This window comes from Paramormyrops kingsleyae, chromosome 16, assembly GCF_048594095.1.
Source record: "Paramormyrops kingsleyae isolate MSU_618 chromosome 16, PKINGS_0.4, whole genome shotgun sequence".
NCBI lineage: Eukaryota > Metazoa > Chordata > Actinopteri > Osteoglossiformes > Mormyridae > Paramormyrops > Paramormyrops kingsleyae.
Window position 1 is genome coordinate 32,663,350 of NC_132812.1, and position 26,754 is coordinate 32,690,103.

The 26,754-nt window shown below is 41.8% G+C and overlaps 1 long non-coding RNA gene across 1 annotated transcript; it reads right to left on the bottom strand.

Moving 5' to 3' along the window:
- Positions 1 to 24,470: 24,470 nt before the first annotated feature.
- On the bottom strand, positions 24,471 to 26,212 carry LOC111843687 (uncharacterized). The gene is made up of 3 exons (XR_002838231.2): positions 26,156 to 26,212; positions 25,628 to 25,864; positions 24,471 to 25,561 (listed from the first exon to the last, which is right to left on the bottom strand). It is a non-coding gene; the product is annotated as an uncharacterized lncRNA (long non-coding RNA).
- Between the last annotated feature and the right edge of the window lie 542 nt (positions 26,213 to 26,754).

A 26,754-nucleotide genomic window follows, 5' to 3' on the forward strand; every position in this document is an offset into this window, starting at 1 on the left:
TAGAGATCTTCCAGCATATGCTACAGTCTGTGACCTTGGGAAGACGAGGTCAGGTCTGACCACTACTGCCACCACCAGGTAAAGTGGTGAGAGATGCGAGATATTACTGGATGAGAAGTACCAAGTCAAGAAGGCAACGGATCTCAAGAGGTTAATCAAAGACTGTTGACTTCTTGAGAATAGCATTAGTGGTTGCATAGCATAGCATAGAATGAAAAACTACAATAGCTTTAGAATTAAACATGAGCCTCTGGAGAGAAGTCGACATCCTCATGCACTAACATTCCTGTTGATGTCATCATCCTGCGCTTTTCTTAGCTTCCAGAACTCAGCATTGGTCTTTATCCCCTACTTTTCATCACTATTGTGCCAACGATTCACCATGCTTGTCAGCCCTACTCTCGCTGACACTTTTTGGTTTTTCATTATTCCATTCATCGTCTTACTGCCTAGTGTAATGTACTGTAGCAGAATAACCTTTAGTAAAATGTATTACCTCCACATCTCAATGGGGCATTTTGCCATAAATAATTGGGATTCCTCTGATTTATGTCATTTTTAGCTGATATTGATTAAGATTGCAGTGTTGTAAAGTAGATCGTCAACCTGCCTATATTGGGACAAATGTGCCCGTGGCAAGACTTGTCTGTGTGTGCCAAAATGTTTTGACTGAGTGAAATAAAAATAAAAAATATGTGGACTATGTTTCTGAATACCATTTCTGTGGTAAAAGAAAAAAAAATAGAAATGTCCATCACAATTAGCCATGGTGATGCCCCCCCCCCCCCAGAGTGGAAGAACCAAAAAAGAAAAAACTTCTGTTTGTGGTAAAATATCCTGGATTCTTACAGAGCCTTGCAAGGAAGCTGGTGACTAGGGAGATGAGTTTTGTTTAAACCTGCATGCATAAGAACATGGCTGCTCCCTGTACGTGAGCTTTTAAGGTTTCCGCGACTCTCAGGATCCTCAAACGCAGGGGCCTTCCCGGGCTGCGGCGTTAGCAGAGATGCGGCTCTGGGATCAGGCGCAGCGGCACGGATACCCAGCTTTGAGGGGAACACAATGAGGCGGAGGTCTCCGGTTACCTGGGAGACAAGAAAGGGGCAAACGCAAGAAGTGAGAGGGGCGGGGTAAATAAATAAAAGGAAATGGTGAGGGTCCGACGTCCCCTCTCTGTACTTGCCTGATATTTTGAGTCGAAGCACTAAAAGCGCCGTTGCTTTTGTGGAGAAAGGAGAGACTGAGAGAGAGATAGTCGGGAGGGGGGAGGCTGTAGAAGTGTGAGAGTGAAGGGGGGGGGGGGGAGTTTGAGAGCGTGGGGTGGAAAAAAAGGGAGACGACAGAGGCTTGAATTCTTGCCATCAGCTCTTTCACCATGAATAGGCCTAATGAATGGGAGTAAGTGCTAGCAATCTGTAGCCAGCTGCAGCAAAGGCAGGTAATATCGCTCAGATTTAATTGGGAGCAGGTATTGGAAGGCGGTATTACTTTAATTGGTAAGGGGGGGGTTTCTAAATCAAAAAGACAAAGTATAATAGCCAAATTGTAGCATACAATAGCACTTAGCCTGGGATTGTATGCATTCGCTAATCTGCCGAGGAATGAGGCAATTCGGAACAATTTTCTCAGTAGAAGCAGCTACAGAAAGCTAGTCCCTTTTGTTCTCCCTTGGGAAAAAAAGTAAGATTGAAACAGAAAATACCTTTACTGGGGCAATCATTTGCCACGTGTAGACAGCGGATACAGCCGTGAGTGTTGGGAAAAAAGGGATCTTTGTGATGCAGGAGAGGATGGACACAGGGATATCGCCTGAGCTGAAAACAAGGCCCGCTAGGAAGACGCGATGACGTGTCCGGGGGCAGACGACACTGCAAACTCAGCTAGCTAGAATTTAAAGACCGTAATCTGATGCTAAAAAGACACAGCCCTCTGTTATTAAATATTTAAAACTGTCATTAATAATTATTGAAGGAGCATCTTTTTTTTAACTTAATGTAAGGACCCAGATGCATCAAGGGAAATCAGGGATTCTAGGGTACAATTTGATTATGATTCAAATGATGCTTTATAAATAAAACAGTTGTTTTTCTGTCTGATGTTTTCTGAAAAAATCGAGTTTATACTTAATAGCATAGCTGTGTTTTAAGTCATGGCAAAAGATGAAGTATTATTTTCAAAGATAAATATTACAATGAATTTAAAAATGAAGTAAGACATTTTGACACCCTGATTATTCCTGTAATAGCCCTTTTGATGGATCTAAAACATAAATAACTGCAGGTTCTTGAGTAAGACTTTGCTATTTGTCTCCTCCGAATAGTTTCATTTAAAATTACTAGAAACTTTTAACTGATTCTTCTGTTAATCTGTTTCTATTATGCACATGTTTGAATTTTCATAGCTAAAATGGCATGATTTTTAATCCAAGAAACGATTCATACAGCTACAGGAATTCTGGGAAAAAAGCAATTAATTAGCTTGAATCCTGGACCAATAAAAAGAAAAGGGTGTAAAAATAAACTGTAACTAAATCAAAAGTGATACCACTAAAGCAGATTTTGTGGTCGTTTTCCTGAAAGGCCCTTCTTGCTCCGGCCATGCAAATTTTAAATGTCAAAGTGCGTACCAGCGCATCAACGCAGCATCCTGGGTGTGCCCAGGCCGTGGGGGCATTAGGAGGGCATCAACGCAGCATGCTGGGTGTGCCCAAGCCGTGGGGGCATTAGGAGGGCTGAGGAGAAGCAGCTGAGGAGTTCCTGCACCAATTTAAAGGCATCATGGCCATCCTTTCTTTTGCAGGCTGTAGAAAGAGACCTTAAGCGGTGATTGCAGCAGTGAAGAGAGAATGATTGCTTCTCATTGTCCATTGTCCTTCCAAGCTGAGTCGCTAGAGGGATTGGATATCCCAGGGAGTCAGACCGGGCTGGGCAGTAGGAGGAGATGAACACATGTCGAAGAAAAGACTGAACCGCAAGTCCGTTCCCAAAACTCCCCAGCGGGTTTCATGTGTGGTTTAGACTGCTGAGAGAGATGCCCAGAGATAAGGCTGCCTCCGCTATGCTAACAGACCATCCTAGTGTTCGGTCCTGCCCCGTGAAGAAGCAAGATGAAGTGAGTTTAGGTGACCGTCTGATACCAGATACGCTGCCAATCACAGGCCGGGCTAAATTAAAAAGTCTGCAAGTTATAGGAGAAGACATGCCTCTAGTAAACTGCGGAGACTGATGGCTAAAGGCTTGTGCTGGTGGGACACAAGCTGAGGGGCGGAGTCTTTGGCCCAAGACACCTTCAGAGAAGCATAATACAAGCATTATAACACCAGTGATACAGACTATTGGGGAAGATATCAAATTCCTGAACTGCAAACTAGACTAAAGTTATGGTATGATTATAGGACAGTAAAATGCTTTCATGGTCACAGAAAACATTACCAAGTACAGATACTAGGTGTAAATTCTAAACTAGGTAAATTCTATATTTCTCATTACTGGACTATTACATTTTATTATATTATTTACTTTGTGATGGTATGACAAATATACAATAATCCATGATTAATAGTTTAAGAAGAACAATAAAGATTAGCCCAAAAACTTGCATACACAATAGTCCTTGCAGATAAGATTGTCCACCTCTGATCTAAATTTTGTTTTATTATTAAAGGATCTGAGTGCTTATCTAAATGTGATATGTCAGTATTTCTTCCCGTAAATTCCCAAACACAGAAAGAGAGGGTTTGAATGCATTCTGAAGGCACCAGGTCCTTGATCAGTGAGGTTGATGCCTTAACTCTGCTCTATGGCTGGTCAGTCCAGAGAGAAATTAGCAGGATCACAGTATGAAGATGAGGGTCATTTTAATGTGTGTTTAGGATAAGCCTGTAATAGAAAGTTACTTCAGTCCATCCATCCATCCATCCATCCATCTATCCATCCATCCATCTTCAACCACTTTTCCAGTAGTTCATGTTGGTGACCTGGATTACCAAGCAGGAGAACAATTTGGATATCATGTCAGATAAAAGTCGCGGGCGTAACAGTCACACACACAACGCGATGTGTCCCTCACCTGGCAGGCTGGAGTGCTACAGCAGGGGGTCAGTCCAGAGAGAAATTAGCAGGATCACAGTATGAAGATGAGGGTCATTTTAATGTGTGTTTAGGATAAGCCTGTAATAGAAAGTTACTTCAGTCCATCCATCCATCCATCCATCCATCTATCCATCCATCCATCTTCAACCACTTTTCCAGTAGTTCATGTTGGTGGCCTGGATTACCAAGCAGGAGAACAATTTGGATATCATGTCAGATAATCCACACACACACACACACACACACACACACACACACACACTCTATGGGCAATCAAGATATGGCAATTCAAAGTAATTTCAAATTAATATAAAAATTAATTGAATCTAAATCAATACAGGTATTAATCTCCACATATATAAAAATATCATACCAATAGCTTTGCATTAAATAAGTATATTATTGTGGTATAACTGTGATCCAATGCATTAAGGTTTGTTACTACCTTAATACTTGCAAGGTCCCAGTCAATCCTTTTATCCTTAACACTTTTAATTATTTTAACTGTTATTTCTACTTTCGACTGGATTTCACAGTCTCCCCAGAAAGGAGCGGTGACAGCTCTTTGCGGAGAAGCTGGTTGCTCCCTCAGAAATTTCACACCCCCTGCTGTAGCACTCCAGCCTGCCAGGTGAGGGACACATCGCGTTGTGTGTGTGACTGTTACGCCCGCGACCTCTGCAACTGTGCAGATATGGGGGGAGGGGGGGTCGAGGATGGTCGACAGCGACCTTCTGACCATGAAGTTTGCTGGTTCTAAACTGGGGAATAAATGGTTTCAACCTTGAACAAAGGTACCTTGATTGCCTAATTATAAAAATAGCAGCCGAGAGATGAAATTACAACTTGTGGGGCAAAAAAGTAACTATTTAAGGACCTGAATGATCCTGTCTGGTTTATCGTTTTTTAATATATATTGTTTGTCTGTGATTGTATTAGGGGATAATTGTTAACTTGTGACACTGTATTGTGTTACTGGGGTTACTGGGGGGGGGGGACTATGGACTGTAATGGTGTGATCAGACCTGGTTGTGCCACCACCATCCAATAGGTCCAAATGCATGGGAATTCTGGTGACTGGCATCGATATGCAGGAATTATCTAAAGAAAAAAAGGCATATTATATATATTATTCATTATTACTAGTATCACACATCGCAGTATATTGATGCATTTGCCACAACTGGGAACTAGAAAATGTCCTACTTAAAAAAGCACTCTAGAACAGCTAAATGGAATGGATTCATAATGCAAATTTACACAAGCGAATGCTAATTCCGGTAGTGTTTGATTCTTGCGTAATACAACGATTCTCACAGATGTGTCAGAAAATTAGGAAATTAGCACATAGTAACTCATGAGAAACACTGTGTGAACAGTAAATAAGCGTCTCTTCAGTTTTATGTCATGGTTGCTCTCCAAACCCACCTGAGCTGACCCTTCTGCAGTGGAAAACCGAAGCGAGCTGGAACTGCGCTCTAGCTAGGTCTCTTCGTGATACAGCTCGGGTGTGGGTCAGTTCCTGTATTCCAGTGGAAAACCAAAGCAAGCTGGAACCGCGCTCTAGCTAGGTCTCTTCGTGGTACAGCTCGGGTACGGGTCGGTTCCTGAATGCCAGTGGAAGAGTGCCATAAGTGTGCCTGTGAAAAGCCTGGTTTGTCAAGGCGTGAACAGGGACACAGGATTTGGAGTGTGGATTGGGGTGATTTTATTGGATGGCATGAAAAAGGCGAATGAGCACTGACCAATATATAGAAACAACTTTGGCTTGGTTTTCTAACCCAAAACCCACAACAGTCAGAACAATGTTTCCAGACACTCTCTGTGTAACGGGAGCTTATCCTCAACCTTGTCTTTCTCCCACAGCAACAAAACACACATCTTTCATTGTACATTTGGAAAGAGGCAGGGCCAGTCAGATCTTTTAAAGGAATCCAAAGAACCCCATAAAATTGTACATCTCCATAAAAAATCTGCCGTCAGATGCCGGCCGCCCGGGCCTTCTGTAGGTCACATGGTCGAGCCCAAAGCTTTCCCAGCAGCTGCCTGGAAGAAGGCTTGTATTGGATGTGACAAGAGGTGTCATTACTGAGCCAAGGCAGGTGACCAACTGACTTTTCTCTTCCACTGAGCATGAAGCTTTCTCCTTTATCACCCAAGTCTACTGCTCGTAGTAAAGTTTAGTGTTACTTTAATTCATCTCCCCATCCATCTTCCATAATGCTTATCCAGAGTGACCCTGAAGCTCTCCCAGGAAGCAGAGGACACTCGGTAGGGGAATTCCACTCAATCACAGGTGTTACTTTAACTGCTCCTGGAAAATTAGCATTAAGCGGTGAAAGTTACACCGATAGTAACAACAGTCAGGGGGGTTTAGTGCACAGGCAGCTTCCACCTGTCCATGGGCAGAGAGAGAGAGAGAGAGAGAGAGTGAGAGAGGGAGGAAGCTGTCAGCAGGACAAATCCCACGTATTGACTGATCCACTTAGCGCATGTATTGGTATTTAATTTAAAGACCTAAGGCCCCCAAAAACAATCAATCGCATAGGAAGTCTAATTACACAAATAGAAGAATTTAATTGCTCATAAGTATAAATTAAATGGGGGCTTTTTGTTAGATCAATTACAGATAGAAGGTTGTAAACCCGAAGTAAACATGATGGGATTATTTAACAATAATTACGCCAGTAATAATAATGCATCCATCTTCCGAATGATTTACTTGACCAGAGCTCTTGGGATCCTGCTACTACCTCTATTACTACTACTGCTATTACTACTACTGCTACTACTGCTACTGCTATTGCTACTACTGCTACTATTGCTACTGCTATTGCTACTACTGCTACTATTGCTACTGCTATTGCTACTACTGCTACTGCTATTACTATCACCTGCTACTATTGCTACTGCTATTGCTACTACTGCTACTATTGCTACTGCTATTGCTACTACTGCTACTGCTATTACTATCACCTGCTACTATTGCTACTGCTATTGCTACTACTGCTACTATTGCTACTGCTATTGCTACTACTGCTACTATTGCTACTGCTATTGCTACTACTGCTACTATTGCTATTGCTACTACTGCTACTGCTACTATTGCTATTGCTACTACTGCTACCATGACTACTATTAGAATGCAATTGAATTTAACGGAATATCTTTATTATCATTGTACATGTACAAAATATTACTACTACTGCTACTTTTGCTACTGCTATTACTACTACTGCTACTATTGCTACTGCTATTGCTACTACTGCTACTTTTGCTACTGCTATTACTACTACTGCTACTATTGCTACTGCTATTGCTACTACTGCTACCATGACTACTATTAGAATGCAATTGAATTTAACAGAATATCTTTATTATCACTGTACATGTACAAAAGACCTAAGTCTGCTTAAGTCTGCAGGGAGGAAGGCGAGTAAGAAGTTCACTGTACTTGTAGAAATTATATTAGACAGACAGTCAGACAGACAGATAGATAGATAGATAGATAGATAGATAGATAGATAGATAGATGTGCATCATAAAGCTACTACCACTACAACAACTACTAATAATAATAGCAATAATAATAATAGCAACAACAGAAAAGAAGAAAAAGAATATTGTTGTTACTAAGATTCATCCTTTAGGTCCTCCGTGAATATAGATGGAACAGGAAGTTCTACAAGGAAGTGACCAAATTCACTACCTTACTGTGCATCTCGCCATTTTTAAGGGAGTTTGAAGGACATATACATTCTAGCTTCTGTGCAAAAAAAATAAACAAATAAATAAACGGCTGTGCCACAAATAGAATTTCCCTGGTTCGGATTTCTGTATAAATTTGCGCTTTCCATCATAGCAGTTGATAAAACTCCCTTTGAGAGTGTTTGTGTCTATTGTGAAGTTCTGCTCAGTTCTGAGAGTTCCTCTCCTCTGTGAGCCGATTTCCTGCCGCTTATCTCACACAGAAGCCAAGGAGCTTCAAACTGGGGATTTAGCTTCCATCATTATGAAATTAAATAGTTCTGTGAAAACAGAGCGGCGCGTCTCATCTCCATTTCCGCTCTTAAGACAGGCGTCAGAAGAAAGACAGGCTGTCGAAAGGGGTCTGGGTCCTTTTGAATGCTGCTGAGATCTAGCCCACCTCGTTAAACACCTCAGCATGATTAATTTATGCAAGCAGAGACATAAGATATAGGGCTGCAAACTATGAGTTTGAAACCAAGCTCCAGTTGCTGTAAGCTGGAGCTCCGCACAATACTGATGGGTGAGACAAGGCCTGTAGAGCCGTAGAGGGAGAAATTGCCAGTCTTGCCAAATTTAACCGAATTGCAGCCAAAGAAACAAGCCAATCAGCAATCGAAAATGAGCGATAACCCCACCCACTACCCCTAATTTGTCTATCCGCTTCCATTAACATTTACTCAAATGATTTTGTGAAGGTTTTATGATGCCGACAAAACAAAATTTGCTCGAATGCCTCCAATAATACGATTAGCATATGCAATATAATATAATATAATATAATACAAACTGTTCATACTTATGCTCTGTTTCTAATATGCTCACAACTGCTGAATTAAATTCATAATCATGAGAAATATGATGAAATTACATTCTTATATAGTATGGGGTTTCTTGTTAGAGAAGAATGTAATGCAAGGCTGACTGCAGAACATGCAGAACATGTGCATGGTGAGGACGTCACCATCTTTAAGCAGCCGCTAGAGAGAGAAAGAGAGAGAGAGAGAGAATAAGTACCAATCCATCTCCAGAGACAGATGCAATGGCTTGCTTTTGTTTCTCCGCCAGGCCGGATTTGTATGATGAAGTATGTAGTGAAAATTTAAAAAAAATGAAGAAAAAAAACCTGAAATATCAATCAGAAAACTCTGGAGTGTCTGGAGAGCAACTTTCGGCCTGCTGACCGACACCCCCGTTCAGCCTGGGAAACATTAACCAAGCCGTGTGGAGGCTGGCGATTTCATTTGTGCCGTCTGGCAGGGACGTGCGCCGTCGATGCCGCGGCAGAGGGCAACGCGGGCCCCCGGTGGCTGAGGCTGGGCTGGCTGCCATCCATCCTCGCCATATATGGCTGTCCTAGTCAACACGGTGCCTGCGGTAGCCAATGACACGGTGCCCGCGGTAGCCAATGACACAGTGTCAGTGCGTTTCAAGTTGGAGGAGCAATATGAGAATCTTACATGTCATCACCGTAGTAAATGACGCAGCAATAAAGAGGTATGGCATAGTATGATAGCTCAGCGAAGGCTAAAGAACAAGCTGAGATACAATATCCAGACTCCTTTGATACAGTCATATGCATATCAGGCTTAACTTGGTGCTAATGTGGTAATTTATTTTATTATTAGCTGGGTTCACCTTTCAGAGATTATCGGGCTATAATGCTGATAGAGCTGCTGAATTCTCAATGGGCCATGTATCTCTGATGTTAATGCATGGATTCTGCAGGACCCTTCCAGGCTGGACGCTTGGATGCCAAGGACTGGGGCAGTTCCTGGGAACAGTTCTTCGCATTCATTATTTGGCAGTGGATCCTGACGGGGAGAACGTCTCGGAATCCCATGTTGTTTCCTCAGGGGGGTGAGAGGTGTACTTTACTGTGTGGTCTGGAGTTCAACGTGCTGATGTGGAGCTAAGTGAGCCCTTGTGCGTGAGTCACGTGGTGTCCTGCAGCCAAGTGCGAATATAATGCTCCTCATTGTGTGTGATGAAGCAGTGCGGCCAAAGCAATTATGGGGTGGACAACAGCAGGGGGCGTAATGTTTAAGGACATGGGCATGCCATTTGAATATTGCTGGTTTAACTTGGACCTGAGTAATACCAGTAAAATCTAGCTGTATTAAATGGTTATATAATTTGTCTCCAGACTGTAACTTGCGACCAAACCACAAGGAAGTGAGGAACTAATTAATTGCTAATAAATTTCCCATCTTGCTGGAGCTGACAGGACGTAAGCGACTGGGTTTTAGTCAGATACCGACGATGCTGCTTTGCCGTGTCTCAGTATTCCTGTGACGGTGCCAACGCAACGAGAAGCAGTTGCATAATTGAAATGTCCATATGCTGAGGTTATTTCCATGTTATTGTTGTGCATATGCGTATTATTTTTATTTATCGTAAATAATAATACATTTTACAAAGATACCCACTGAGTAAAGCTGAAGAATCCCCATTTTTGTGAATTTGTTTTGGGGATTTTGCTTTGGGTCACGATATTGATATAAGCAGACTGACATATTTACCCAGAATTCCATGTTGCACACTTTTTCCATTTGTCTCCACTGTACAAATAGAATCTGACTTCTAATCAGTCCTGCTATAGGGATTCTCTTTGGCTTGAAAGAAAAAAACATATGCACAGTATCAACAAGCAGCACCTCAGTTTGATAAAATGAAAAGAGTCAAATCACTACAGAGATGGAGTGCATGGTGAAAGTAAAAATGTGTCACTTATGAGAATGTCAATTTTTATTTAATTTGCCAATTCAATCAAATTAGGTTATATAGAGAGATTATTAGAAAAAAGGCAGCCCAGTGATTAATCATCACTGACTAATGTAAATTCATGATCGTGCTTTTCACAGTAAGTGAAATGGCCCCAAAAACATCACTTCTCCTTACCTTTGTGCTTTCAGGCAGCTGTGTAACCGGCAGCACATCTCGAGGGCAGAAGACGACTGATGCAAATCTGGTGACGCCCACCAGTCATCCCACAATGCACTGCTGCAGGGAGTCTGAAACTGCCCGTCAGCCCTGCTGTTATTTACTTGCTTAAAGCCGCGCGGAGGCCCCACCCTACCAGAGAGATAATCAACAGACTGCAAAATGCTCGCATACTCTGTCGGTGTCTTTACATGCAATCTCCCCATAAATCAGAGATCCTTTACGGCCTCCTGCCCTGTGAAGGTCCGCTGATTCTTTATTTATTTTTTTTCATCATGGTTTACTGTCCATGTGTGACGTGTGGGAGGCAGCGATGTCCTTCAGACCAACCTAACAGTTATGGGGACACCAAATTGCACTCAGTGTCTTCCTGCCTCATCTCATGTATGTAGATATAATTTGTGTGTGTGTGTGTGTGTGTGTGTGCGAGCGAGCGAGCAGGTGTCTGTGTGTGAAAAAGAGAGGGTAATACATCATATCCGTTACATTATTAACCCGCAGTGGACACATGCAATGTAAATATTAGAGTATAGTACAAGTTGCTTAATATTCTACAGTACAGGTACTTTTCTCCAACCCAGTGGTCTGCTGAACGGTGCAAATTGTGCATTTAAGAATTATGGATTCCTCTGCTGAGGGCAGTAACCCTATGGGGAAACATTCCATTTTTTAATACCTTTTCTGTTCCTTTTTTTTTTTTTTTGGTGCCTTTCTTTTTTTCCTTTTTTACACTATGTAAGTGATTTCACTCTTCAGAAAGCCGTGTGGCTAATGGAAACCTTGCTCCTTAACTGTTGTCATGTAATATGAATTACTGATTTACTTAAAAAAAATAAACAAAACCTACAACAGGTAATGCATACCTTTGCCCATGAAAGCTACTTTTTCAATGTTGCTTTTTATTTATCGTGAAGCTTCTCATTTTACAGTGGTATCCACATTTTCCAGCTCTCCATCCATCTTTAGCTGGTCATGGGGGAGCCTGGTGCCCTGGCACCACTGGGGACATCCTGTGTGGGATGCATCCTGTGTGGGATGCATGCAAACATGCAAGAGGAATACAGGGAAACACAGGATGAACATGCAGACCCCACCCACAGAGCAGGGGCTGCATTCACAGCTACAATGCTGTGCAATATGCTGCAATCACCAGCTTTTTTCTTAAAACACTGAGGTGAAGCTCTACCTTAATACTTATTTAACCAAATCTATAACAAGGGCAATTTTTAAATGTTATTGTGTGAGCTGTGTGGTTAAAACAGTATTTATTAGTCTGATTTTGAGTTAGTTTTCGATTTTATTTTTTATTAGAAATCCAGTTTAGTTAGTTTTCAATGTGGCTTTATTAGTTTGTATTACTTTATATTTCAAAGAGTTATTTGTATTTTCTTTGTATATATTTTATTTTAAGGTTAAGTTCTAGTAATTTGTATCTGTCTTCCCATTTCAGTAGTATATTCTAGGTATAGAGAGAAAGTTGTGGAGCTGTTTTATATGCCTAATCTTTAGAGAATCCTACATGAATACACAGTGCACATTATGTGCTAGTGTCCTCAAAATGGGCAGAACATGTTCCAGGCACCATTAATGGTCATTAAAGATAAACAAATAGTTACTTAAATTATACTAAAAAAGAGTAACGGAAAGTATGTTACATTTGCTTTTATTTCAATTAGTTTCTTAAGCAATATTTATCGTTTTCGTTTAGTTCTTGTTTATCATTTTATTTTTGCATTTTATTTCACATGCCTGTAGCCTATGGGATAATGTCCAGACCCCCACGACCCTGAACAGGACAAGGGGTTGGATGGATGGATTGATTTTATACTATTTTATGAAAATGGTTTCTTATACTTTTAGTTTAACAATAACAATGTTAGTCTGGAGACAGTCAGTTGGCACACTGGCATCCTTAAACTGTGTGCCAGGTGATGGGCTGGCATTTGGCCCAGGCTGGTCCCCCACCTGTCGGCCTGTGCCCCCTGAGATAAGCTCCAGACTCACTGACCCTGCTGCAAGAGCCGGATTCATCCACCAGAATTTTGTTCACATTTCCATATTGGCATATTGTCAATTGTTCATATTTTTAAATATATGGATTGAATTTGGTAACATACAAACTAAAGGACAGTTTCTTTTTTGATAGTTCACTGGTTGCTACTAACAAGTTGTTTTGTAGAAAAATGTGGAAGATTTGTGCACAATTTGGATCAATGAACGTTTTGAGCATAATATTAAAGAAATCACAAAATAATGAAAAATCCTGGATGGAAAACTATACAGCAGAATAAAGATATTAAACCATGGTTTGGCTGCTGTGAGTTCATTGCTCAAGCCTGCTGTGAAGGTGCTATGAAATGGGCCCATGTAATGAATTATGCATCAAAAGTAAAAAATTTGCACAACTACAAAAGTAGCTTAGCTAAGAATTTGAAAGTATAGCTAGTTTAATTAGACAATGCTACAACATCTGTCCTGGGAAAGTAGACGGAAGATGGAGGGACAGATTATCTCTGTGTGTGTTTTCATAGCATTCAATCAGTCCAAGAACATGCTAAGGTGAGCTGGAGTTGCCAGTTGAATGGTGTGTGTAGCTGCCCTATGATGGCTCTGTGCCCGTCCTGGGTTCTTCCCTGGCTTGCGTCCACAGCTTCCAGGATCGGCTCCAGACCCCCCGACCCGGCACTGTCGTCTCATTCCTCTAGGTTTGGGGCTTCAAATCCTGCCCTGCGTATGGAGAGCTTGGTCCTTCTTTATGAGTTCCATGGAATCCATGCCTCTGCCTTCCTCCAAACAAAGCCTACACACTTAACTCCAACAATCCGAGGGAGACCAGAATTACAGTAAATACTATATCTGAAAATAAAATTGTTTTTATTTCATTGCATTCCTCCACACACACACACACACACACATACACATACAAACATACAGCTGCAGCATCAAAACGTATCGATCTACTATATTGTCCCTCGAATTGTAATTGATTGGCATGTGTTGTTGTATGCCATAGGCCTATTCTTGGTTAATATTAATATTATTTTACGTAGGTTTTTTTAACTCCTACATCAATCGAAAGGTTTGACAGACTGTCAGGCGGTTGATGAACAACGTGCTTTATTCGGGTCTTGACTCCATGTCCCAAAGATTTATCTTGTCACGCTACTGCCGCTAATGTAACTGACACGCCCTGCAAATTAATTGATTGCACACGCGCGTACATCTAACGCCAAGGTGTATTCAAGACCAATGGTCTGAGCGCGGGGCAACATAGGTAAGTGCCATCAGAACGCGCACGCTTTGTAGTACTTTATTGCACTTTATTAAGGATTGCTGCTGATAGAATCCTTCCCTGCCATTTGTGTTTGTGATTCGTACGATTAATTCATTTCAGTTTACTGTTTGCGATTAAATTCCCAAATTATCTAGAATTCAGAACAACAAATAATAGTAATAGATTTTTTTTTTATTAAAAAAAAAATTAATCATAATGAGAAAAATAAATAAACAAATAATGCAAGAAAAAGATATCTCTGAGAATGGAGCATTCCCCGGTCCTGGAAGACAGTTCCCACATTTGCCGGTGATTGACAAGTCTGACATATGGAATAGTTCACGTATTCCCCGGTGACTGGCAGATGGAGGGAGCCGAGAGGCGGATAGACTTGCCTGCGAGACTGGGTATGATTTCATATTCAGTGCTTTTGATCAAGGCGATTTCCAGATCCCTCGCACTAAATTTAGCACCAGCAGCAATTAGTGGAGGAGCCGCACGGATGCGTAGCTTGGAAATCGTAACTTAACGAGTGAGAGATTTGCGGCATGGGCGGCTCTGTGCCGCGATCATCATTCTTATATGTTTTTTTTTTCTCGTGTGCCGTTGTTTGTATTCCGTGTTTCACAATTTGTAATAGTGTGTGTAAGTTTTAAGGTACATGTTTACGTTGCCACTAAAAACCTGTCCACAAGGGTAGAATAAAAAATAAATTAAAATATTATTAAAAAAAAAAAACCTGCTCGGCTGGCCGAATACAAATACATCAGCTGGATGCTACTTTGGCAGCAGTGACAGTCACATATCCTTCCCTGGCTGAAATCCTCAATCATCTGCACTCAAGGGCGTACATTTGGGCATAGACAGTAGGGACATTTCCCTACCAATATGGTGAGAGTAGCTGTGTGTATTTACGAAGTTGGGCGATCGGCGCTACCAATGTTGAAACAAAGCCTACACACTTAACTCCAACAATCCGAGGGAGACCAGAATTACAGTAAATATTATATCTGAAAATAAAATCGTTTTTATTTCATTTTGCTTATAGGCTTTTCCATTAATTTAGCCTAGTAATTGATCTATCTATCTATCTATCTATCTATCTATCTATTTATCTATCTATCTATCTATCTATCTAACTAAAGGTGATTGGTTTTTGCAAATATGTAGGCCTACAATACCTTAGTCAGCAGTGCTTTTACAGTCAGTAAGTATTGCATTATAAAAGTTCTCTGTTACACATCCCTAACCGTGAGCAGGCTGTATGATGCCCCCACCCTAAACATCCCCCCATGTCCTCATTCTTAATCTTGGCAATGCCCCTACTGTATATTAGATATACCCAAACATTCTAAACCATTCATATTAATAGCCGTTGCTGAAAAGACTACAGTATACTACTGAACTGGAAAGATAGATCCAAGGTTTCCATAACCCACTAGTTCAATCTGCTAACGGACCATTCAAACCTAGAGAAACTTACTGCATCCCAGAAAAGCAACATGAGATCCTATGAAGAGTTTTATATTATTTCATCTGTTACATGTGAATACGTATCCACAGAGAATGTCTTATTAGTTGTTACTGTGATGCATTGTTGTACTGTACCATGCATTGTGTAATAATAATAATAATAATAATAATAACCAAGCCATTATGCAGTGAGCTCCTCACAAGACGTTCCAGGTATATGGGAAATGATCAGAAATGCACCTCCGTCCTCGTAAAAATGATCACACTTACCTACCTTTCTTCTGTCTATAAATAGAAGGGTCTTTTTAAGCTTCAGTTTTTCCCAGCTCGGTTTCTCTCAACTGAAATGTGGGCAAATTTTATCATGGGAAAAATCTGGTGAAACATGTACAGCTTACATGCCACAGCTTTGGCTGTCTCCATGGTAACCATCCCAAAATTACCTTCAGCATATGCATATTCACTGATGAACGTCTGGGTGCGTGATGGAAGGTGTTGGGAGTTGCGTGTTGCTCTCTCACCTCAGACAATGTGCACTTTGTCATTGCTTTCCTGGCATTATAAGGGCCGCCGTGTGAGGCTGGTGACATGTCACACAGGTGGAGCCTGAACTCAAGTCAAGCCAACTCACTTTATTGTCACTGCACATACATGAAGCAAAATTGCAAATCTTAAGAGCACCAAACAGCTAGAACAAAAAAATGGTCGAACAATAAATACTTTGGAGTGGGGATGAATAATAATAAAAGAAACAATATACAAGAGTACATGACAACAATGACAAATACAAATAGAACAAGAAAACAGTTGTGCAAGACAGTCTAACATGTAAAATCCAACTTTTCACAAAGGAAAACTGTCTTTATTGGTCGAGGCACTTGGAAATTCTGATGTCCAGTAAGCAGGAACACATTTGTGATCTGGGTCCACTTTTTTGTTTCTTTTCTTTGTGCACACAGAATTGTGGGAATGAACAAAACCTCGCAGCCAGATATGAGTCTTCAGCTTATCATCACCTTCTGGGGAGGAAGTCAGAAAGTGTTTTCCAGTTTTCCCTCATGTGACACCTTCACATTATCTGCCTTGATGTTGTGCGATTCTACATTGCTCACTCATGAACACAAGCCGATCTCTTGGTAGCCGCGTCGTATTCCAGCTGTCTTCTTGCATCTTGTGGATTGGCTGTTTCTCTCTTTCATGTGGGGAAACCCAACGTAAGACAATGTCATGCAATAGTATTGCTAAGGCAGTTCTATATATTGCTATTGCTTTGTTTCTACAACTAGATATATAATCTTCTGAGAGTAAAGCCAGAATGAAGTGCCCATCCTTTACTCTTTTGCTCCACTGCACTAGTAGTTGTCTGTAATTGGAAGGTGAGGTAAATACAGAATGGATTATCCATGACTTTCCATCTGAGCTGCAAAGCTTATTCGGCATCAGTCAGTGATTTTAAAGGGAAACCATGATTCTTATAGGTTGAACTTTTCCGTGGATATGTAAACTCTTCTTTCCCCATAACCACATATTCCTCCACAATGCCAGCCCACAACAGCGCATGGTCCACACACAATTTAGAGTCACCAATTAGCATAACTGCATGTCTTTGGACTGGGGGGGAGGAAGCCAGAGCAAACCCGTATACCATCCAGAGAGAATAGGTGAGCTCCACATGTGCCGCGTTGCTGGAATTCAAACCGCCGATCCAACAGCGTTACCCACTGGGCCACTGTGCCACCCTGCCAAATTAGACTTCATTAAACCTGTTAATGAATTTGATTAAATATTATCCCCGAAAACTGAAAGTGTCTTGTATAGCTTCACTTGAATTGCTTCTGGAATGATTATAGGAACAAAACGACCCATTTAGTGTTATGCACTGAAATTAATTATGTGACTTCACTATTTTTTTCCCAAGAATACCTGCATGATCCCTGAAGAGCTGACCTGTCAATGTCTCCTTAATTAAGTAGCAATAGCTCATAGAACTAAATGGCAAGCCTTCCGCCTATCGGTATGACCAGCGAGTAGAAATTCCGCGCATCCAGACAAGCCGAGGTCCTCCAGGGCCTTCATAAAATAAGTTGTCGAAGAAAGTGCGTTTGAATGAGTATATGTGGAACATCTTTAAAAATGCATTCCTTAATGAGAGCATGATTACGCTCCTCTCTGGTGACTTCCTAAAGTATTGTGGCTCCATATGGTTGAGAACAGCGGTGTGGTCCCCAGTGATCGGAGGACAATGAGGAGATAATGTAATGCATCTGGGTGGAGTGGAATGGCACTCAAAGATCCATCACGGTTATTCTTTGTATGAGGCGCATGAACTCCAGTAGGTCAATTTTATATGTTTTTTTACAGACTCTTCTGAGCTACATAGGTAACCGACGTTATGTGAATAAGGAATAGTGCATGTGGATGGTGCCCCTGCGGAGTTTGTGTGGGGGGGGGTTAGCTGGGAGATGTCGTGTGGCTCAGTGCTCAGAGTTCCGTGCCTGAAACCACAAGATCACCAGTTCAAGCCCTGGTCTCTACGCAGTAGTCAAATCTAAGTCCTATGAGCAAGACCCTTAACACACTCCCTCCCTAAAATGCTCCAGGGGAGCCAGATAAATGGCCTCACCTTGTGCTTGGACACCCCCCCCCCCTCCCACACACACACACACACACACACACACACACTTCACTCTCAACTGTGTATGTCTCCAAAGAGTAAGATGGGAAATAAGACATGGACCATTCCAATGTATCTGTGCACATGGAAAATAAAGCATCTTCCCATTTCTCTCTGTTTTCAGGCAAGTTTTCTACTGCAGTCTCTGAAAATGCAGATGTGTCAAGCACAGCCTAATTCGATCATAATTTGTGAGTATGTGTGACTACATGGTCCGTGATGGACTGGCATTGACTACAATAGCAAATATTTGTTCAGAATGGAAATAAATGAGAAACATCACCTTTCCAAATATGTTAATTTCTATGCCAGTATCAGTTAATTTGGAATCATGTAGCACATGTTTAAAAATTTGGATATTATGCGATGTGTTTGTTTTTGCTGAAGCCTGATTATCATTCAATGTGCCTAAAATATTGATGTAATTCATCAAGATATTGGGCACCATCAAGAATGAAGTGAAGCTCACTTTCTTATAAAATCACCTTTCTGAAACCTTCATTTTATATTTATAAATGGGGCTCTGGAAAAGTTCAGTGCAGTTTACTCACTAATATACTGTGTCATTTTCTGTTTCAAGGTCAACGTTCATAACATATCTCACTGCAAGAAATCATTCCTGCATACTTAAAGCTAGTATTATCGTTATCATTTACTGTGACCCTCTGCTGGATAAGTGTTATGGAAAATGGGTGGGTGGACGGATGGATTGATTATTATTTTTATTAGCAATAACAATATTATTGTCTTTAAAGAGATGCATCTCCCATCTTATTCTTAGCCAGAATTTACTAACCAGTGTAAAACAAACAAAAAAAAATACTAGAATTTAAATATAATATGCTATACAAAATTAAATAAAGTATATATACACTCACCTAAAGGATTATTAGGGACACCTGTTCAATTTCTCATTAATGCAATTATCTAATCAACCAATCACATGGCAGTTGCTTCAATGCATTTAGGGGTGTGGTCCTGGTCAAGACAATCTCCTGAACTTCAAACTGAATGTCAGAATGGGAAATAAAGGTGATTTAAGCAATTTTGAGCGTGGCATGGTTGTTGGTGCCAGACGGGCCGGTCTGAGTATTTCACAATCTGCTCAGTTACTGGGATTTTCACGCACAACCATTTCGAGGGTTTACAAAGAATGGTGTGCAAAGGGAAAAACATCCAGTATGCGGCAGTCCTGTGGGCAAAAATGCCTTGTTGATGCTAGAGGTCAGAGGAGAATGGGCCAACTGATTCAAGCTGATAGAAGAGCAACTTTGACTGAAATAACCACTCGTTACAACCGAGGTATGCAGCAAAGCATTTGTGAAGCCACAACACGCACAACCTTGAGGCGGATGGGTTACAACAGCAGAAGACCCCACCGGGTACCACTCATCTCCACTACAAATAGGAAAAAGAGGCTACAATTTGCACGAGCTCACCAAAATTGGACAGTTGAAGACTGGAAAAATGTTGCCTGGTCTGATGAGTCTCGATTTCTGTTGAGACATTCAAATGGTAGAGTCAGAATTTGGCGTAAACAGAATGAGAACATGGATCCATCATGCCTTGTTACCACTGCGCAGGCTGGTGGTGGTGGTGTAATGGTGTGGGGGATGTTTTCTTGGCACACTTTAGGCCCCTTAGTGCCAATTGGGCATCGTTTAAATGCCACGGCCTACCTGAGCATTGTTTCTGACCATGTCCATCCCTTTATGACCACCATGTACCCATCCTCTGATGGCTACTTCCAGCAGGATAATGCACCATGTCACAAAGCTCGAATCATTTCAAATTGGTTTCTTGACCATGACAATGAGTTCACTGTACTACAATGGCCCCCACAGTCACCAGATCTCAACCCAATAGAGCATCTTTGGGATGTGGCGGAATGGGAGCTTCGTGCCCTGGATGTGCATCCCACAAATCTACATCAACTGCAAGATGCTATCCTATCAATATGGGCCAACATTTCTAAAGAATGCTTTCAGCACCTTGTTGAATCAATGCCACGTAGAATTAAGGCAGTCCTGAAGACGAAAGGGGGTCAAACACCGTATTAGTATGGTGTTCCTAATAATTCTTTAGGTGAGTGTATATATATATATATATATATATATATATATATATATATATATATCTAATCTTATTTCATAATTGTGGCTATGAGCAAGCTGACTAGTTTTAATGTAATCTGCCTATTGCCTGACGGTGAGCGTAAATCACCTGATACACCAGTGAATCTCGAGGTTCGCACGTGACGCAGGATTGGTTTCTCTTCGGTGAGGAAAACGAGGGAAAGATGCTGTAGTTGAATGCTTCCTCGCCTCAAGGAATGCAGTGGAATTAAGGTGGGAAATGCTGCGGAGTTGATGTTAATCTCTGTTGAAAAAGGCTGCGAGAAGTTTATAACGATCTTCCTTCCTTCTGTTGAGTTCTCCTACTCCCAAACTCACTGTTAGCATTAGCCTTATTGTTATACCCCTCATCACTGCCAGTCCGGACTCTGTTAAAACCTCCAGCTAGGATGTAAAATATATAATAATATAATAAAAGTATATTTCCTAATCATTTTTGCTTGCCTAAATTAAAACAATATGATGTTTGAAGACCTGTCGCCTGTCATTTCCGTGAGCTGTTTTTTTTTTTTTTTCCCGGTAGCGTTTAATCGCAGTGAGGGACAGTGTCACCATTCTTCACATCAACCGCCGGCCTTTATTTTTCACAGGAAAGACAGACCCCCCAAACCCCCCCCCCCCCCACTCCCCAAGCTTCTCCAATCGAGAAACCGCGCGCACTCCGTTTATACGGCTTGCAGAAGGAAGTCTCGTGCTGCACGCAAACATCAAAGGAAATAATGCCAGCTGAGAGCAGCAGCCTGCAGATTTATTATCCACTGATACGGTGCAGAGAGACACAAGCAGCAGTGCATTCTAATTTGTCCTTTCAGGATAATGTAAATAAGATATAATTCCCCCATAATCGTTGTATGCTCCGAAATGCTTACTTTTACTTCTCTGGTCTGGTGAGACAAGCAGGTATGTGTTGTCTAATATACAGGTAATTTTGTAACACTATTACCCCACGTTGATACACTTTCGTTCTGTGATCTCTCACCCAGGCAAAAGGTTTTGACGGTTTCGGTAGGCTGTGCTTGCCACAGTTTGACGACCCGGAGGAAGAAGGGGAGACGTTCTCCGACAGGTGTGTCTTTGAAACCATCATGATGTGGCCTCTTTGGCCCACTGCCACACTCTGAAGTAAGAGTGATGTACCATCCATACTGAGCACGACAGCGGGGGGGGTTGGGGGATTAGTGGCCCCAGCTCCGAAGAGGGACTCCTCTGACACGCTTTGGAAAAGACGGAGATTCTAAGGGGATGATCAAAGAGCTCTGCTACCTAAGGCCTTCATTCACAGCACGGTCGGTGTGATTAACGCGTAGCAAAATATTCAAACATGGTGACAGCTCTAGATCGATACCTCACTGGTGTGCTGATTGCTGCAGTTTTTTTGCAACGTGTGGTCGTTTGCTAATGGCGGCGCTTCTGCTTTGTCCCGACTCTTAAACCGGTGGTGGGATCAAGGACTATGCCTTACGTTTGTGTCTAGGTACAAACTGTGCAAAAGTCTTAGGCAGTCAAATAAAATATTTACGGCTATGTAATTGCTCAGAAAAAAACTATATAAAATTAGAACGCATGCAAATTAACAGTAACAACAAAAACTAACAAGAATTTCTTCTGTTCTCCAAAAAGATACTGATATATTGTTGAATAGCTAAATGAAAGGTTCCAGAACCTTTTCTCAGGGGCACCTTTAGTAAATTTCATCACCAGCTCAATTAATGAATTAATTAAAATAGTTCAATGACTCAATGAGGTATTGATTGACCAAACATGGTGCGCTAGTCATTGAATTCAAAAATATATTGTTGTATTGAATGGATGCTGCAGATACTGGGGTGACTATAGGAGAGGTTTTGAAATGGTTAAGCTAGCACACTTTGCTTGACATAATATTGTAATCTTACGCGAATATGGTCAAACATTATTGAAGATCATTTAAACATTATTTTCTTTGACTGCCTAAGACTTTTGCACAGTACTGCATGTCTAGAGCATCATACTCAAACAATACCCCAGATACCTCATCTAGCTTGGCCCCCATGCTGAAGTAAAAGAGAAGAATTTCCTGAGATCTAAAATGAATTTCACATTTATGCTTGCTTAAACACTTGGCTGCAAATAAAACAGACTCTCCTTCCCCTATTGTCCATTGTATTTGTTTGAAACGATCAAACATGTGTCTCCAATCACAGCCCCTTCAAGAATTGAAAGAATGGGTTTGTTTCTGCAGTTCTCTTCGAAAGCCATAGTGCTGTGAGATTAAAATAACAAACGGAGAATAACAACAAGAAAAGGGGGAAAAACGAAAAAAACAAGAATCGAGGGGCGAAAATCAAGGCAGTAATCACTTGATTGGCACCCGTGTGCCGTAGTATGTGGCATTAGGTAAAGGTTTGTGAGCGATTATGGGATTGGCGGCGAGAGCATGATGAAGATGGTCACGTGGCGCCTTTCTCCAGCCCCGGGACGCGGGTTCAAAGCCGTCTGTCTGCTGGAAGTCTGCCGCTGTCACCGTTTCAGTGGGACTCCCAGGAGACCAGAGGGACTCCTCAACTCTCTCCTTTCATTTTCTCGTCTTGCTGCTGAGGCTCCTGTTCCTTTGAGACTCTCTCCAGCAGGACCCCCCGCCCCCCCCCCCCCCCATGTACGCATCACCTTAGCTCACCTCCCCATTTCCCTTCTCTCTGTAATAACCCCACACCTCACACACACTTCCTCGTCGTTGCTCCTTTTTTGCAGAACATATTTTTTCTTTTCCTGAATGCAGCAAGGTCAGAGGCATTTTAATGCACAAGCTTATTAAAAAATGTTATCCTCACCATATGTATATATATATATATATATATATATATATATATGTGTGTGTGTGTGTGTGTGTGTGTGTGTGTGTGTGTGTGTGTCTGGAATGAAAAAACAAGTTCAGACTGTGTAACCGACCCCCCTGCACCATTCTGCAAATTTTATCCACCCCTCAGTCAACAACTGCAGTATAGGATGTGAGGTTATGGCAATGATAATGTTACCCTGAGCATGATGATTCTTCGAAGAGTCGCTCGTGATTTTAGTGTCGGCCACCTGCCTCATCTCTTCCTCTCTGTCCCCAATATGGTTCTTTTGCCCCCCGCTGCCTCACCGGCTAACTCCTAAGCACCCCCACCTGTTAAACACTGCAGTCCAGCCCTCAGTCTCACAGGCACGCAAGCGTAAACACACCGTCGCCTGCGTGTCTCCAGAGGACGTTCAAATGTAAACCAAGGACTGGCTTTGCGGGCCTCTGTTCTTCCTGGTCGCTCAGCCGCTGCCCTGAGGTGAGATGGTCCGTGGACCTTTTTGGGTTTTTAGGCTGAGGGCCAACACGAACTTATGGCGCTCATCTCACAAGCGCCTCATTGTGCGAACCCCACAGCTCAGACTCGAACTTGTTGACCAGAGGTGCAGCCAGCCGTAACAGAAGTAGGCAAACAGCCTGGATAACTATTACCCCAAAACAACACTGGGGAAATGTCTACGTGGAAGATCTTATTCAGGCCTTCTATTCTCTGCTTCACTGCCAGTTTGTGTAAGTTTATTGTCTTGGAAAACGGGAAATTCATGATGATGTTTGATGCTTCTTCTGAAATGTAGTAGGTAAAAGAAAAGTGATTTTAAATCACTTTAAATGTCTCATTCATCTGGGCTACTGTTCCTGACCATGAACTCAATTGGGGAGTTAACTTTCCATTTCTACTAGTGTAACATATTCTGTTTATTGTAGGGTCAGTCATAAGTGTCTAATAATAATAATAATGGTAGTGAGGTATACAGAAATTTAGGATGTTTAATACGTTGGGTAAAAGAATCATATATCCTTATATATCTCATTGCCAGTCCCCTAAAAAAATTACATTTCTTGGCCCTAGACTCCCTGAGCGTCACAGTATACAGGTAATGTTAGAATGAAGACTAGCCATAGTAGCACTGCAACATATATTTGTTTGAAGAATAGCACAGATATTATAGATGCACTGTGTTATATATGGCTTAGGGAAGAACAACATACATTATAAAGAAATACAATTTACAAGAACATTTCTTTTTCAAGAATGACCTTTACAGGAAATACATACATGATTCTTCTTGCAATGTTATAGTGCAAATAAGTCCAAAATAAAACCAAATCTATTCAACCATATTTAAAAAAAATCCAAATCTGTATATTTTTGCTTTATTGGTTCAGAATACAGCAAAACTAAAATTAATGTTATTATTAAGGAAATGATAAAAGCATTAAAGCAGGAGGTGATGACTGATTTGCAAGTTTTATGTTAAACACCAAGTGAGAATAAACCAATATGATAGGTCCCTGCAGGAGTTTCACCATAATGTGCGAAACTCACTGAATATTGTGAGCTTGCCTGAAGATCAGCGCAAGATCGTAGTTTAATAATTAAGATTTGTTTCTACCTCGCATCAGCTAGCATTATTCATTCTATGTATTGCAACAGCTGGATACAAGGTTAGAAGATGGATTTATCACATAATCTGTGACCCACAGTTTATACCTGTGAAACAAGCAACTATGTTTCATACTAATCTTTTGATAATCCATGATGCTGGTTTGCACACGGAAATATTAATTATGTAGGAGGACTGAGGGCAACATAATCTCTTCAGGTGATTCCATGCTCAGGCACACGACTCCATATCCCGGCATAACAACAGGCTGCTCTAATAGCACATTTTCTCTACTAACTAATGAAACAACCAGTTTTGAGGCCTGAGAAGATACCTGTAGGTATAAAGGTTAAAGTCTTAGAAGGATACTTGTCATTCCCTTTACTGATGGCCTTAGCATGCATCAAAAACTTTTGGAATATCAAGGTACATCATGACCTTGGAGTTATCTTGGTGTTGCATAGAGCCAACAGTCTGACTGGATAGTGCAGAAGAATCGCTAGAAAACGGTAGGCTAACAAGACAGTAGGGCCGTTGCTCTGAAAGCCATCACGTAGCATCACCCTGTTATCCCTGTTAAGAAGGTGATTTCAGCAAGCTTGCAGGCGTCCTGCCATGCATAAAAGTGATGCCTCTGAAGAATTAGCAGAAAGACACACGGGGCATGCTAAGGGGATAGGAGGTACAGAATAGGAACAAAAATCTGATTTAATTCCTTAGGTCCCATGTTTGTTCTTTCAGCTGGTTTCGCGGGAGAGCGCTGGGCGTCTCAGAAGCCCTCTGCATGTCTCTCAGTCACCTGCGTGAGTCAGAAATAATTAGACAGTTTGAAGTTCAGGTTAAAAAAAAAATAGAGAGAAAGTACCCTGGAGGAGTGCACAATCCCCTTGTGGCACGCAGACGTGTCCTTGAAACGTCTTCATCACCGTCGCAGCGACTCTCGGCTCCTTCATCCAGCCCATCGCTGGCGTCAGCATTTCCGGCAGGTCTGCGTGGCACCTCCTGAACTCTCATCTCCACAAACCAGGAGCTGGGGGGGCGAGCTCTGAGCTGGGGTGGGGGGGTTGGCCCTCCATTCTCCGGCTCGAGATAATTCGGTGGTCTGTTTAAGGTTAAGGTGCAATTTGCATTTCAAAAGCAGCTCGCCGTTGCCACCGTGGGGACGGAGGTGGCCGTCGCGGTGTCATTTAATGTCAGCCGCCGTCAAGGCCTTGATAAAATTAATAGAGCTGCCTATGATTGATAACCCGGCTCATCTGCCATTCCCACTGAATACTCCAGAGGTTTCCCTCCATAAAAGAAAAAAAAAAACAAAGATGAAATCTATCTCTCTGCTGCCAAAAACACAGCTCTGCTTGAACGATCCTCCACCCAACAAGACCGTATGCCTTACCTTTGGTGTGAAAGCAACTGGACATCCGCTGAAAACAAATATGGTTGATGTAGCTTAGGTATGAAACAACTGGTTTTTAAACAGGTCGTGATGAAGCAGACTGTCATGCCACGCCTGCTTGCCCCTCTTATTCTCTCCCTAATGTGGCTTTAACAAGCCACATCTGTTGCTTGTTTTGTCTTACCTCTTGTTTTAGCCCTCATGTGGATTACTCCAGCTGCCTCTCGTTTGCTCCCTCATCAGTGGTGTTAGAAAGTGCCTCCCAGTCATGTGCTCCCCAGTCCAGTCATTGATGTTGCCCCCTGTGTGTGTCCCTAGAGCAGGGGTGGGCAGTCTTTTCCACAAAGGGCTGGTGTGTACGCAGGTTTTCCCTACAATTCCCTAATTAGATTGCTGATTAGAGGACTGATTGAAAAGTCCACACCTGGGTTTGAATAGCTTATCTAAAGGCTATCCCAAAAACCAGCATACATACTGGCCCTTTGTGGATAAGATTGCCCACCTCTGCCCTAGAGTGCTTCAGCCCTGCACAATCCACATCTTTCTGTTTTGATCCCTCATGGCCCTTTGAGTTTGCCCTGCATGTTTTGTTTACCCAA